Source organism: Chiloscyllium plagiosum, chromosome 9 (assembly GCF_004010195.1).
Source record: "Chiloscyllium plagiosum isolate BGI_BamShark_2017 chromosome 9, ASM401019v2, whole genome shotgun sequence".
In the NCBI taxonomy this organism is placed as follows: Eukaryota; Metazoa; Chordata; class Chondrichthyes; order Orectolobiformes; family Hemiscylliidae; genus Chiloscyllium; species Chiloscyllium plagiosum.
Genome location: NC_057718.1, coordinates 59,376,571 through 59,391,741, shown reverse-complemented (window position 1 = coordinate 59,391,741; position 15,171 = coordinate 59,376,571). Strand labels below are relative to the sequence as shown.

The 15,171-nt window shown below is 38.0% G+C and overlaps 1 long non-coding RNA gene across 1 annotated transcript; it reads left to right on the top strand.

The window, feature by feature from the left end:
• The first annotated feature begins 12,697 nt into the window (after positions 1 to 12,697).
• On the top strand, positions 12,698 to 14,640 carry LOC122553228. The gene is made up of 2 exons (XR_006312651.1): positions 12,698 to 13,505; positions 14,566 to 14,640. It is a non-coding gene; the product is annotated as an uncharacterized LOC122553228 (long non-coding RNA).
• The last annotated feature ends 531 nt before the right edge of the window (positions 14,641 to 15,171 follow it).

Sequence of the window (15,171 nt, the reverse complement as noted above, 5' to 3'; positions counted from 1 at the left end):
AGAATACCCTGGAAACTGACAAAAGCCTGAGTCTGCATATTATCCAGAAGCTCTCAATTTGTCTTCAAGGCGTTGGAACCTCTGTCTGCCCCTTCACAATGCAAAATTAATCAAATTGAGAAGCTAGGAAAAGAGAATCCTTACACAAGGTTTTCATTCGTTTATTTAAAAGCAACCTCATTATGAAGGTCAGGATGTTGGATGCTGTGAGGTATACAAATTTCAAGTGGCCAAATATAGGTCCCACCATTCCATTTCATGACGGAGAAGTGACCTGACCTCCTAAGAAACAGCTGCATCTTTTTCAATGAAGGAAACCGACGGCCCAATTTTCCTCTCCTGGAGAGAAAAGTGGTGAGAAAAGCAAAGAATTGGGCAAGTTGGCCCTGGTGAGATATTCACCACCTCCACCCACCCTCTTCTCACCCTGTAACCAATCAATTGCTAGGCAGAAACATCATTAACAGGTCAATTAATGGCTGCTTAAATGTCTTAATGTGTCACCAGCTTGATTACTTACCTTCTTGGCTAGTGAAAAGTGGTTAGGTTCCTGGCTGGGAAACCAGGCTGACCTGCCAGTCAGATGGTAAGTGGGGCTTCCATTTCCCCCATCTAGGCCCAGTTGGGACAAGAGAAGGGGGGACGTGGCTGCTGAAAACCACAGCTTGCACTTGTCTCCAAATCTCCTAGGTCAGCACCCTACAAGACCCAAAATGATTTACCTTCAGCCATTGGATCCCCTGAAGCTTAGGTCTCTGGTGAAGATCTCTGGAACCCATGAGGTGAAGGCATCTTATTGATAGGGCCTTACAATGCCTATAATTCACAAAATGCTCACCAGTCTACTCTTAGCAATCTTATCAGAGCCCAATTTCACAAACTCCCTCTGTCAGGATGGCGATGAGTCAGTCACCACAGAACATGTCTGCATTCCCCTCCTCCCCCCACAATATTTGACTTGCAAAATTGAAAATTATTGAATTGCAGAGAACAATAGAGAAACCCAAGGGCATGGGAGGCTTCAGTAGGGAACCTGCCCAATCCTGCCCTCTCCATGTTATGCAAATCCTGGATTTTCAGGCAGGCCCTGGAGATGCACTGACAGTGGCATTTAGCTACCCCATACAGGAATGATCCTGAAAATAACTGCTAAGAATCAAAAGATCTTAGCACGATTCAGATTGCATAAGTCAATAACAAGATACTGTAGATGCTGAAAATCTATAATAAAAACAGAAAATGCAGGAAACAGTCAGCAGATATGGCAGCGTCTACACAGAAACAAACAGGATCTTTGGTCAGAACTGCTCTGTTTATTATGGTTACTTTGAAATTAATTGTTAATAAACATTCTTAAAAATAAAGATAAATTTAAACTCATTTTCAAATCTATTTGATTTGGAGACTTCCAATTCCTTCAAGAGATCTGCCACATTTGCTGAGCATTTCCAATTGTGTCTGTTTTTTGTGGCAATTCTATGGTAATTTGGTTGCAAAGGAGATGATACAGTTTATTCAGTCAATCTGAAATCAGAAATAAACAATTAATAGTTGTCTCTCTTTTCAAATATTCTACTGATTCAAGTATTCAAGTGAAAATGTCATGCTGAAAATGTTAAATATCAATCATCACAATTATTATTATAATTGTCATTTCTGGCTGATTTTTAGCTGAGTTAATCAGTGAATTGCCCAATGTAAACCTGAAATGATACAGAACAGAAAGTTCTTGGTTTACAGTAAGTTAGACTATTTTAGTTGGGTTGGTAGTAGGGAATCCTCTTCAGTGCTCTTTTATTTGAAAGGAGAAATAAATTAATTATGGTTATTACTCTTGATCATTAATATGAATTCTCATTTGAAAGCCTCTATGGCAGAATTCACAAGAAAATAGTTTAGGCTTAGCTGTGAACAGTGTTGAAGTTTCAAACAATTCTGACTGGGAGAACTGGAGGGGGGCAGGGATTTCCCTCTGACTGAAGTTTAAGTTGTTCTGTGGATCTTTGAACATGAACGCAGAAGCATTTGATCCGAATATGAGCTTAGAAACAATAGCTTTTTTCTATCTAGAAGTCTGACGTTAATAAAATATGCTTTGAAGGAATGAAGCTCTCCAAATCAAATGTATTTGAAACTGAATTAAAACTGGCACCTTTTCAAAAGGACTGCAAATAATTATTTTCTGATTAAATGTAATGCAATAAGCAAAAGAACTGCAGCATTATGTTGGTCAAACATTATGCTTTGGTGTTCACTTGTTTAAAAAAACCTGACATTTTGGCACCACTGTATCATTGTCACATCATCACCTGTATACTTTCATAGCTCACCTTATATGATTACTCAAGCTCCATGACAGTTTTAATATACTGTGTCCAATGGGTAAAGAGTTCTGTGTTGACAGATTGCATTGCGAATTAACAAAGCAGCTATATAGGCACAAAATCTCAAATTAAATGGTGGAAAGTAATGCAATCTGTTTGCTCTTTGAGAAAATAAAGATTGTATATCTATATTTATAGTCAATGACATTTATATGCAAAGTCCTTTGATCCACAGCAATGTGTCTCTTTATTGAGATTTTTGACTTTTGCAATATTATTTATGGTATAGACTGAAATCATATTATAGGTTTAGCATTCATTTTAAAGTTGTAAAGTCAACTTAAATATAAATAAAAATTCTTAATCTGACATTAAAGATCTCTAAAACTCGTGTGAAAAAATGGAACATAAATTCTCAATTTCACTGACTCCAAGCTGTTTATTCTCACAACTGGCAATTCAATTCGTGCCACATAAATGAACACAAAATTGGTCCATTGTGCTGATCTGAATTATTCTTAAAAATTAAGTGTAACAATCTTAAGCACCAGACTGTGGGAAGACTGATGTGGCTCCTCCCATCCTTGGACAGGTTGAATAGGTTAGGTAAAAGCAAAAAAAGCAAGCTCTATGATGAAAAATGGAAGGCTGCTCAGTTGCTGAATTGTATCAACTTTACATAATCAAATGAGTACTATTCTATAGGTAACAAAATGTAAGGAGATTTTTATTTCTCTGGTAAGAAATCAGAACTTTTCTTTGGTACTTTTTAAAAACAGTCTTCACAAAATTAAAAAAAAGAAATCATTGAGTGTTTCTGGTAAAATGAGGACGACGGCAGAAATGTTGATAAATGAACAGCGATCATTTAGGTTTAACAATATTCTATCTTGTTTCTTTGATTTCTTACACATTTTGGAGCTGCTTAATTAAATTAATGAAAGCTTGTAAAGATAAAGGATTCTCTCATTTTTATTAACAGAATTTTTTTTGACATAACAAGTAAAAACTGAAAATTAAAATGCTGTTATAGCAATAAGTTTAGAACATTCACAAAGAAACCATGATTTCAGAGTTACAAATAATCATGTGTCCATGCTGATTGTACATCAGCAGGTTATAAACTGACATTATTTATTATACATTGATTCTGAACACCTAAGATCATTTTAATAAAAACTTAACTGTTAGATAACTTCTCTAATGTTATATTTCATCTACAGAAAGAATATTACAGCACATGTCCTTCAGCCTATGCTAATATTTCTGCCATTGAGGTTAGTCTCATTGATCCAGACGTTCTCCATACCCTTTAATAAATCACCTTTTTGAAATATTTGTATGATTGCTTTGAAAAGAATTTATGAATTTGTTTCTGCACTATTTACAGTTGAAAATGTTACATTCTAACCATTCCCACAAAGATATTTGTCCATTCCACCCTCTTAAATTTTTTGCAATCATCTTAAATTTGTGCCTTTTCATTTCTGTATTGTAAACCAGTTGATACAGCCAATCACTATTTATCTTTTCATTGCTCTTCATTACCTTGTACACCTCTTCTCTTTCTCAGTTCCTGTGAAAAATATTTATACATGCACGTCTTCCCTCATAGTGGTGACTCATCATCTGACAAAATTGCTGATCTCTTAAAAGAAGGTCTGATCAAGAATAATCTTGTAAAAGAAATCAAGTGGTTAAAATAATCATGGTTAGTATTTCACATAGATTCAGAGAGAGGTGATTTATATTTACTTTGGTAGAACATGAGGGAGAGCAGAATCTATTCAAGTCCTGGAGGTGATAAAGAGAAGATCTCTGCTGTCAGATGACTAGTTTCGAAGGAAAGATTATAAATGACAGAGAAGTCAGAAAGGAAGGACTAATGAAGATTTCTTTATTGAGGTTTGAAATAGTAAGTGGTGCAGGATATCTAAACCACAGCAATAGAGAGCAAAAAATGTAAATGCTCAAACTGTTACAAGACATATTTTGGATCAAAGTCACAAGGATTTTTTTGTCCCCCCCAGAAAGAATGTTCAACATGTCCGGGCATGGGAACGATAACAAAAGTCCATGGGATCAACTAACAAACTGTTGTATACTGAGAATGTAGGTTCTCTTTGGTTGGAATGATCTGTTTCTTTACCAGCTAGTGTTGAATGGAACCAAGCATTTATTTCACTGTCATTATCCACTAACATTCTGGATTATCAAAGACTTAAGATACCCTATAACCTCAACTTCTCCTGATTCTTTGCATGATATTGATCTTTTTGAAGCTATCTACACCCTGTTATCATGTGAGTAGTGTAATGACAATCTGTGTATGTATACAATATTAACATTTCTTTGCTCCAATCCTTTTTGTTGCCCTTCATCAGAGCTTAGTGCCTTTACTTAGGGATCACTGCAGTTTATGATTAATTTTTGCTTCCTTCTACTTCAGTGGGTTTTCCTACTCATTACCATACTGAGTTTATTAGTGAATGCTGTTCATGCTTTTACCCTGTCATATGTTCCATAGGTACAGTAAATATCACTTATCTTGTAATTAATATGCATATCCTCAGCAGTAATTAAACCATGGACCCCCAACCAGCTGAGCTTTCCTACTGATTCCAGCTTATCCCAATAATGGACTTACAGTAATCCAAAACTACCTTTTGAATATTGTTCATAAAACAAGCAGAATGACTTTTAACATCTCTGTGATGACTGTAATAATATTTGTGGAACTTGTTAATAACCAAGAACATTATGAATTACGTGAATGTTAATTAAACTTTGAATCCATTTGGAGTTACTTCTTAGAAAGAAGACGGCTTTATGATGTCTGAAAGGATATCAGTTTGTTTCCTAGCTTTTGTTTGGGGGAAATAAATCAACAAAAACAACTGCCCCGAAATAGCTCCACAGTAATCCTGATCCTCTGGGAAACACATCATTCTTAAATAGCAAGCTGCATTCATTTATGCATTCCAAAGGTGCATTTGGGCAGTCTGACATTTTTTTTTAGTTTTGAAGTGGTATTCATGTAATCTCAGCTCCCAACCAGCCTGTTTTGAAACCTGCCTGAATATTGTCAGCTTGTCGAGTATATACTGCAGCACCTGCTGTACTCAGTTCCACAAAGCAAATGTATCGGTGCCCATTTCTCATTAAACTTTTACAGGTAAGTTAAATTGTTTGTAACCACAGCCATGATTACTTCAGTGATAATTTAACCAATCATGCCATTATAAAAGCTTTAATTTAAATTGGGGAAACAACTTCTGGAATCTGACACATGATATTGTCCTTTATATATGTCAGAGATATTGATTTTTTTTCCCCAAGGTACGGAAGCAGCAGTGCTCCCATCATGCCATTCAATAACATTCTTAATGTGTTTCATTTCTAAGGATGCAAATATTCCTTCCATCTGTAGGTTAGTTCACTTCATGAGGAGACAGAGGCAAGAATAAAGTGAAAAAGCACAATGCTCTTTTACTACCACTAGTCTATGCTGTTGTACAAAATATTATCTCAAGTCTTCAAACATTCTCTGGAAAATGTACCCATTTCATTTTGTGTCAAAATGAACACAGCATAGAATGAAAAAATAGTGCCATGCAAAACTCCTGGACCTCCCACACAGTGGCAAAATCTTGTTGAGGAAGACACCTTGTGTATCTCCTTTCTGGAAGTTCACCAATTCGTCAATCAACCAGTGCAGATGCCAGCATTAGACATTCACCTGGCATCCACATCCTGAGGGGAACTTCTCATCATTTTGCCCACTAATCAGAGGTTGGCAGCTTTTCTTTGCTTAGCAGAGACACTAGAGAGGTAGTGGCTATTGCTGGAGGCACAGGCATTGGAGTCTGAGGATCGCACTACGACCCAGGTCATGGAGTCAAAGAGTCATGCAGCATGGAAACAGACCCCTTCAGTCCAACCAGTCCACACTGACTATGTTCCCAAACTAAACTAGTCCCACCTGCCTGCAATTGGTCATAGCCCTCTAAACCTTTCGTATTCATGCACTTATCCAAATGTGTTAGGTTGTTCTCTCATTAGACAGAGCGTAATGTGTGGCGGTGGTTTAATCTGAGAGTCACCATGTCTCAGATGAGGGGGGAGGCTGAAAAGGCATTACCTTCATGATGACCTCTGCTGTTATTGAAATGTTAACTCTGTTAATTTCTCCACAAACACTGCCATACCTTCTGTTTTTATTGCCGTCTCCTCATTTACTTGTCAATGCCTTTGTGTCACTTCATGTTGCCCAACACTGATGTCATCATCTCCCATCAAAAAGTGTGGCACTGGAAAATGCACAGCAGGTCAGGCAAATTCCAAAGAGCAAGAGAGTTAACATTTTGGGCATAAGCCCTTTATCAGGAATATGATCATCTCCCCACCCCGATTCCTAACAGTTCAACTCACTCCTAGTCTCTGTCTCATTTTATAAAGATGATCAACAAACACCACCAGCCCTAACCCCTCCCACAGTGCTTATCTATGACTGGTCACTGTTTTCAATCAAGGACAACTCTTTAATCCAATTCCCATTCATTCATCCAATGTAATCTAGCATTCATTCGGCCAGTTTTCTGCAGTTCCCATGGGGTTTAAGCCTTTGTCTTTAATGTAGAACAGCGTGGAGATCAGGTGTAAGTAATGTGAGGGGAGGAGGCAGGGTTGTAGGAGAGGCTTAGGGGGAGGGTATTTGCTTTGTCGAGTTACAGGGGGATCAGCAACAAGGGCAACAGGGTAGCTGTCAGCATGCCCACATGGCTTACTGTTGTCAAGCTCCTTAATGAGACATAGAGTACTGGGCAACTGTACACAGTCTGAGGGCATCCCATCCTGGAGGTAGCAAGCTGACTTCACAATCATACAAGGCAAATAGTGACAGATCCACCTGTAGAGGGGTTAATGCCAGCAGAGAAGGGATGAGGCCCTGACGCGGTCATTATTTGGCACTCAACGTCCTCAACTGATGGACTAATAGGCAAGTTGACTATGGGCCTTATTAGGGGACTAATTTTGGTTGAGGCAAGAATATGACAGGATACAGATATGCTCACAAGCAGCCTAATTAAATCCCCTCCCCACCTCCAAACTCACCACCACTCAGAGCCAAAGATTAGGCCAAGCATGTTCCACTGGCAGAAAAAAAAGCACAATTAAAAGAAAACCTTCTTTACATTATAGAGGTTTATAAATCATGATGGGCATGGATGGGATAAATAGACAAAGTCTTTTCCCTGGGGTGAGAGGGGAAAGACATAAAAGAGGCCTAAGGGACAGCTTTTTTATGCTGAGGGTGGTACGTGTATGGAATGAGCTGCCAAAGGAAGTGGTGGAGGCTTGCACAATTGTAACATTCAAAAGGCATCTGAATGGGTGTATGAATAGGAAGGGTTTGGAGGGATATGGGCTGGATACTGGCAGGTGGGACTAGATTGGGTTTGGATATCTGGTCAGCATGGACAAGTTGGACTGAAGGGTCTGTTTCTGTGCTGTACATCACTAAGACTCTATGACTCTATTCCACTAATGCTCCTCTTAGTTAACAAATTAGGGTAGCAGTAACAGCAGTTAAAGAACAAATCACTGAGTCGTCCTGCCAAGTTAAGGAATGATACAGGAGCTTATGTTACCAACACAACGAGCAGCTCATGTTATTTCAGTCCTTCCTTCATAGATGTTAAGACAGCTATTACTGTTCAAGAGCAATTCTAATTGTTATCAAGCAAGTATTTGAATTTCAAATATTTCTTCCCTGCTCATACAAGGAAGAATTATCATTTTCTTTATTGTTATACTATGATTTAAATCTTGAAGAATCTAAAAAAAACTTCCTATATTTCTGTGTTCACTCAGCTATCTACAAGTTTTTTAACAAACTGAAGTTAGTAGGCAAGGGTGGAACACTGGCTAGCTCCTCAGGTTCCAGAAGGTTTCCAGAATATTTGAGGAATATTGCTACCTCACATTGTCCATATTAGTTCTGTGTATATTTATGTTTTGACTTGTTCCAATAACCTAAATATGATATAGGTGGTGCACTGCTCAATAATTAGCAACACAGCTCACACATAAAGCATGAATAAGGGCATCTATCTTTTATTTAAGTAACAAATGAAGCATTGAATACACAATAAATCCCTTATTTAAAGGTGTTCATATTCTACTGATAGAACTTATTGTGGGTACCGTGTGTCACAGAGCACTTACATAAAATGCATCTTCATAACACAATCCAATTTAAAACATGTTTTCAGTAAGCATCATAACAGTGGTGTTGTATTTTACTATGTAATAAAAGCTGGACAGTGACAACCAGTTAAGGTACGAATTTAGTTAACTGTCTCAATATAGGGCACACATGCATGCTTCACAGTTGATGCAAGTTAAAGAAAGTAACATAATCCTATAAATCAGATAACTCAAACTACCTCAATTTTGTAAATTCCTCAAGGATACTGTGACTTGTAGTTGCCACATATTCAAATATAGCAAGATTAACAATTTACACACTTTAAAAAGCATGATTGTTTAAATTTTATGTTGCTTTTGGAGATAATATTCAACTTTGTTTCTGAGCTTCCCTTTATATAAGGTTGAAAAGATGGGTAGAGGGCTGTGAGAACCATGCACAGGGAGGATAGAGATTAAGTTAACATGTGTTACCTCATCTCTGCCTTCAGTGTCATTGTTAAAGCTAAGTTATCCTTAGGATAGGCCGCCAAGGCAATAACAGCAGACTGGTGTGTCACATGGTAAATGGCAAGAAGTGCAGAGTGAAAGGTTGCCCCTGTCAGATAGAGGTCACAAAACAACAAGAGATAAAAATAACAATATTGTCCTCTACATACAGGTATGAGGAGCAAAGTTCAGAGGAACAACTGACTGTGCCAATTGGTACAACAAAACCTTGTTAACTGACTGCACTGGTAACTGTGGACTCAAAAGTTAATATGTCTTCTATATAGAAGAGTACAATGGAGCTGACCTAGCAGAAATACAGCAGAAGCAAAAATGGACATACTGATGTGTTAGTGGAGGACAGGTCCAAAATAATTGCCAGTTATAGTGTTATTGTTAAAAATCAGTCAATTCTGGAAAGTTGATTCCAAGCAATATTCAGCATCTTTTTGGGAATAACAGGAGTCACCTTAGCACTTTTTTAAAAAATTGAATGGCAAGAGGTTAGAGAAAATTAAAATCTAATAACAACTGAATTTAAAATGCTAACTTGCTTTGAATGTCAGTAGCAAGCACTTTACCTTTCAGAATGTGACAACCCCCAATACCTTACAATTGATGAGGAATGATAACTTATGTCAGAAATTCACAAAGTAAGACTAGCATAGCTAGCAGAGGAGAATTCTTGGATTCTTTGAATCTCATGCTTTTAATTCTCGGGATTTGTTTTAGTAAAAGCCTTGCACCTTTACAAGACCTTCAGGAAGTCAATACTATCCACAGCGAATCTGGCAATCTTTGTTAACGCTTCTATTCTTGTTTGGTGAAAGAACATGTCATCACATTAAAGACACCCAGTAAATGCGGCTGTGCCATTGTTACCAAGGCAGTGCTAATTTCATGTTTATCCAAAAATGATCCAACCGAATAAAAGCAAAATGTTACCGGTGCTGGAGATGGGAAATGATAATGGAGAGTGTCGGAGAAATTCAGCAGGTCTAGCAGCGTCTGCGGAGAGAGAAGCGGAGTTAATGTTTTCGAACCCAATATCACTTCTTCAGAACGGAAGTGAGTTCTGAGAGTCATATGGGACTCGAAACGCTAACTTTTTCTCTCTCTCTCCATTAATGATCAAACCGAACTCTTGAAAACCTCGTTCACACAAGTAAATAACGGAGTAGTCCTTACTGCTTTTGTATGGATCTGGCTCTGTACAACCATTTTGCCCATCCCACCTGACTGTCTGCAACAGCATTGCATTGTATTAATATTAAGTGTTTTATGTTACTTCAGTCATAGGAATCGCTGCATCTATAAGCAGTGTCCTTAACCAAAAAGAAGTCTAATTTCACCCTTCCTTATAGCACTGGGGATGAAATTGACTACCTGCATCCAATCTGATCGTTTCATTGATTTTTATTTCAATATTCTAGATTGAAACGGATGTCAAAAGGCTTTTCATCTGCCTGTTTTGAGGTGGAGTTTAAAAACTGTGGACAGCAAAGAGTATTCTTTCGCTCCTTTCTCTCGATTTAGTAGATTCGCCCCGGTCTAAGAATCTTAAATGCACCCCTCTTGTTTTACAGTGCGGGAGTCTCTCTGAGAATAATACAATGCTGCTGACCCTGAGGTGTACAGGTTATTCAATGCAGTAAGAATACATGTTTTAAAGCTGATTCCGTTAATTGAATTGGCCATAATTGGTCAGATTTTTTTTGTATTCTTCCTAAAGATGATTGTAGATACATCCAATAGTATTTAGACATTCATGTTAAAAAAAAGAGCCACATCAATGCTCTGAGTCGTTCTTTTATCTAATCTTTTATTTTGCATTTTGTTTTGCTAGCTGCCAAGAGACATGTGGCCGCGTAGCAGAATAATGAAGTTGTCTTTAATTTAGTTATACTTTATTAATGTCAAAGATGCTCACCCATTAATCAATTAAAAACACGGCTGTGCGGGAAAAAAAGCTTCACTGCGTTTCCTTTAGTAATAAGATCACATGCATTTTAAAAAGGAGTGCGATTATCGCAATGTGTTTCTGAATTGAAGTTAAAAAATGTAAAACTGATTTTCATTCCAAAACTAATTAATATGCTAAATTATTCAAATTAGATTGTAATTAAGCATCCACTCTGTAGAAAACCTTTTCATGATAATTTATGATAAAATTGGTAGTAGCGATGCTTGAGATTAATTTTTTTTGCGAAGCTTGGTTCCTGTCATGAATGCAAAAAAGCACCTGAACAAATATTTTTAAACACCTAATTTCATTTCGCATTCTAATTATGTCGTTATTTTTTTCTCTCTAACAAACACCTCCGCTGAAATGGAGGAGCTGCAGGCTGAACTCACAGGAAATTCTACCCAGGCTGCGAATGACTTTCTCAGGCACCGTCTTGCTTTGTCACTTTTGCTGCTACAGACTTGCCATTTCTTTCGCAGCGGTCTTAAACTGCTCGCTTGCTAACTTCCCGCGCAGACGGTCTTTCAAGCCATTTCGACGTTTCTCTTCAGCTGAGTAAAAGTTTATATCGCACTATTAATATCACCTCAGGGTTGTCCGTGCAGCTTCGAGAATTTCATCTTTACATATTTTCTATCACGAACAAGTTAAGATTTTCAAAAAAAAGTGAAATGGTAATTTCCTGGTAAATGTTCTAAATCCAAAAATGCTATTTCCAACCAAAATGTTTACTTCTTACACCTTTCCAATGCTCCTGCGCATCATTCCTTTTGAATATGACTTTATGTGTTCATAGATTCAGAATAGCGCTCGTGCTCCAGTGAACATGTACATTAAGATTCTAAAACTTCACTAATTATCCTTGCCTTACGCCTTGATATTAATATTCCATAATTTTACTCTATGTCTTCATAGTTCTGCACTAATATTCCATACCACGACGTTAACACTCCATAACTGTGCACTAAAGTTTCTGAACATTCACAGTAATTCCATATATTGTATGTTCAATGCACTTTGGAATCTCCCATGTGGATTTAATACTACACACAAAAAAAAACGTACATATACAAGGTCTTTTCAAGATCAAGACTTCTCAAAGAACTTTACAGTCAAGAAAGGGTTTTTTTTTGCAGCACTTTATTGGAATTGAAGTGCATTTGGGCCAGAAAGATGAAAAATAGCCAGATAACCTTTAGAAATATTAATTGAAGAACAATATTAATAAAAGCTGGGAGAATTCTGAAGTTCTTTGAATAATAAACTTTCACATCCAACTCAGATGGTGCTGCATCCCTTCATTACTGCAATGAAGCATCAGCCTAGATCTGCTTAGCTTGGACAGTAGTGTGAAATGATGACAGCAAACTGTAAAACAGGTGGCTAATTTGCTATCACCCATTTTGTACCACAGCCTATGACAAACATCTACCTCCAAATGGCGCTTGACTTTCTGACTTAGAGATGGGGATGCTCCAGTTAAGCACAAACTAAAACAAGATTAAAAATCTTCAGACATAATGCTCCAATTTACCGCATTGTGACACCTTTCTAAGTTGAACGGTTTGATTATGTGTATTAGCAATAACAATGCTGCAAGTGCAGTCCCGTGCTTCCAGCCACGCACAATTGATTCTTTCATTGCAAACCACAGCTTAAACTCAATTAATATTCAAACGGAATCACATGCAATTCTGCAATGCTTATGCACCACCGTACTGCTTTTACATTGGTACTCCAGACGGAAGAAGTTTCATCTGCCACCAGGGGGTTAAAAAGAAACTTCTATGCTGTGGAGCTGACACATAATAGGATTCCCCTCCCTCCCCCTTTAAAGAGCTTACTTTGTTTAAATGGAATTTTTTTACACTTTTTGTCTTGCAGATGCTAATTTCAGATTGTGCGTAATATCCTCGAGCACTGATGACACTTTTTTTTGTTTAACTTCACATACTTTATTACACAAGTCTGGAGCAAGTGGGGCTTGAACCCAGGTCTCTCGGTTCAGGAGTAGGGACATTACCTCTGCGTCATAAATGAGTCCCATACTTTGCTATTTTGCCCAAGTGACAATTGACGACATACCAGCATGGACAACAAGGGTCACTAGGTTGATCTTTGACTGGAGACCTGGAGAATATTCTTTTCCAATTCTGAACGAGCACACAAACAATAAATCAAACCCATTGCACTAATATCAAAGGACCGAGAGGTTTGTCAAAGTCCGTCTTACTGATGATACAATACAGAAAAAGACGGATTCATTTCAACAACAAATAACATTTCATTTGAATTTAAGTTACAGCCCAGATTACACTGGGTGGTTCTTGTGAATTAATTGGCTGTCCTGGTGGGACAAGCAATTGTGTTACAGAGCATAAGCCATTCAACTCCTGGAGAGCGCCAGTGAGCTTCTGGTATTAGCAGCCATGGAGGATTTCACAGGTCAGGCATTCGATCGATACAGCTAAAAGCAGCAGGGACTGTAATGTCGACAGTCGACTTCAGAAAACGCTGTAAGTGCCAGCTTGCTCCCTCTCGCACAGCCGCTAAAGACAGCTTAATTAACCCTTGGAAAGTACAATTTATCCAGAGGCTCAACGGGGCTATAATAGCAGGCCTTTACTGCCGGACTGATGGCTTGGAGATCTGTCAGGTCTTAATTCCCCACTCCCTCCTTTCAAACAGGTTACGGTTAAGATGCAAACACTTGTTTTAGGTAATGTGCGTTCATTATCTACTGCGGAGAATACAAGTCAAAACCACGGGGAAAGGAGTTGTAAGATTTCACCTGCGATGTCTGCAAAAATCTGGCCTTGCAGTTGCATTGCCCACGCATGTCCTGGGCTGTGTGAGAGGGATGCCATTTCCCACTGTTCAGTATACCTTCAGTCTTCCCCTTCCTGAGATGCACCCTTGTTAGTTGTCTGTTTTTACTGTCTTCTAATATCCTGCAGCCAACCTGAACAGAGACAAGGTTAGGGATGCAGCAGATCACATTTCACAAAAAAAGCCAATTTTTCCCCATATTGTGAATATTTTAAGATTGAGCCATGACTGAATTTTGTTGTGTCAATGCTAGGTTCATAAAGTGGTTTTAAGGAGCAATTGCTGACAAACATTTTAGTCACTGAAAAGAGTGTTCAAAGTTGGATCACCAGTTTAGTTTTCACTTATCGCAAGATACATCTTGCTCGAGGAGTTTAACGTCAACAGCTGCCCAGAGGCTTGTGAATACCATTTAAAATGGCTGCCAGTGTCCTTAAAGAGGTTCCACAGCATAGTGTTGACTGCTGTTTAAACTAACACCTTTTGTGTTTGGGAGTAAACATCCATTGAAGTTAGGTTTCATGAACTGTTTAAAGAGATATTCAAAGCATTCCTGCAGAGTTATCACTTCCTGGTCATTTTTGCTGCAGCTGAGAAAAGAACACTCAAAACTGAACAAGAGACTTTCTGGGACACATTGTTAAGTCTTTACCAGTACCCAAACAACATAGCATCTGGAAATAGTTTTAGGGAAATTCCTCAGACAATGAAGTGTTGTGCTACTCCACCTTATTTGACATTTTATAGGAGTCGTCATGAGAAAGGGAATGTCCCCTTGTCATGTGCATCTTGCTAAGGAGTCATATTAACCTGGATGCAAAATGGAAGGAGGGCATGAAGCTAGTCAGTGCCTCGAAAAGAGCAAGGAACATCCTAAATGCGTACATGACATCACTCCTTCTGTGGACTTTCACCACCAGGCTTACTGAAACAAGCAGCCTTCAATCCTGAGACATTCTGAAATGAGTCTCTATATGCCAACCTGAGAAATCCCACACCTTCAGTGAAAGAGGTATGAGGCTGCCAGATATACTTCACTATGAAAATTGGATTCTTGGATTACCACCAATGGTAACTACTAGTTAGGATGAAAATGATGTGTTAAATCCAAACTTTTCCATAAATTGGCCTTGGTAGCACTACACTCATTTAGGACTTGTTTGTAACTCTTTAGGCAAAATAACACTCATTTCTGTTTCTTCTGAACAGCAGATGGTGATTTATACAGTATCCCTTAATGTATGACTTATTTTAAAGAATCTAAATCTCATTGAAATATTACAGAATGATTGAAAGGAAAACTCTAAGAAACATTATTTTGCTGTAAAAATTTATATCCTGAATGATTTTCCA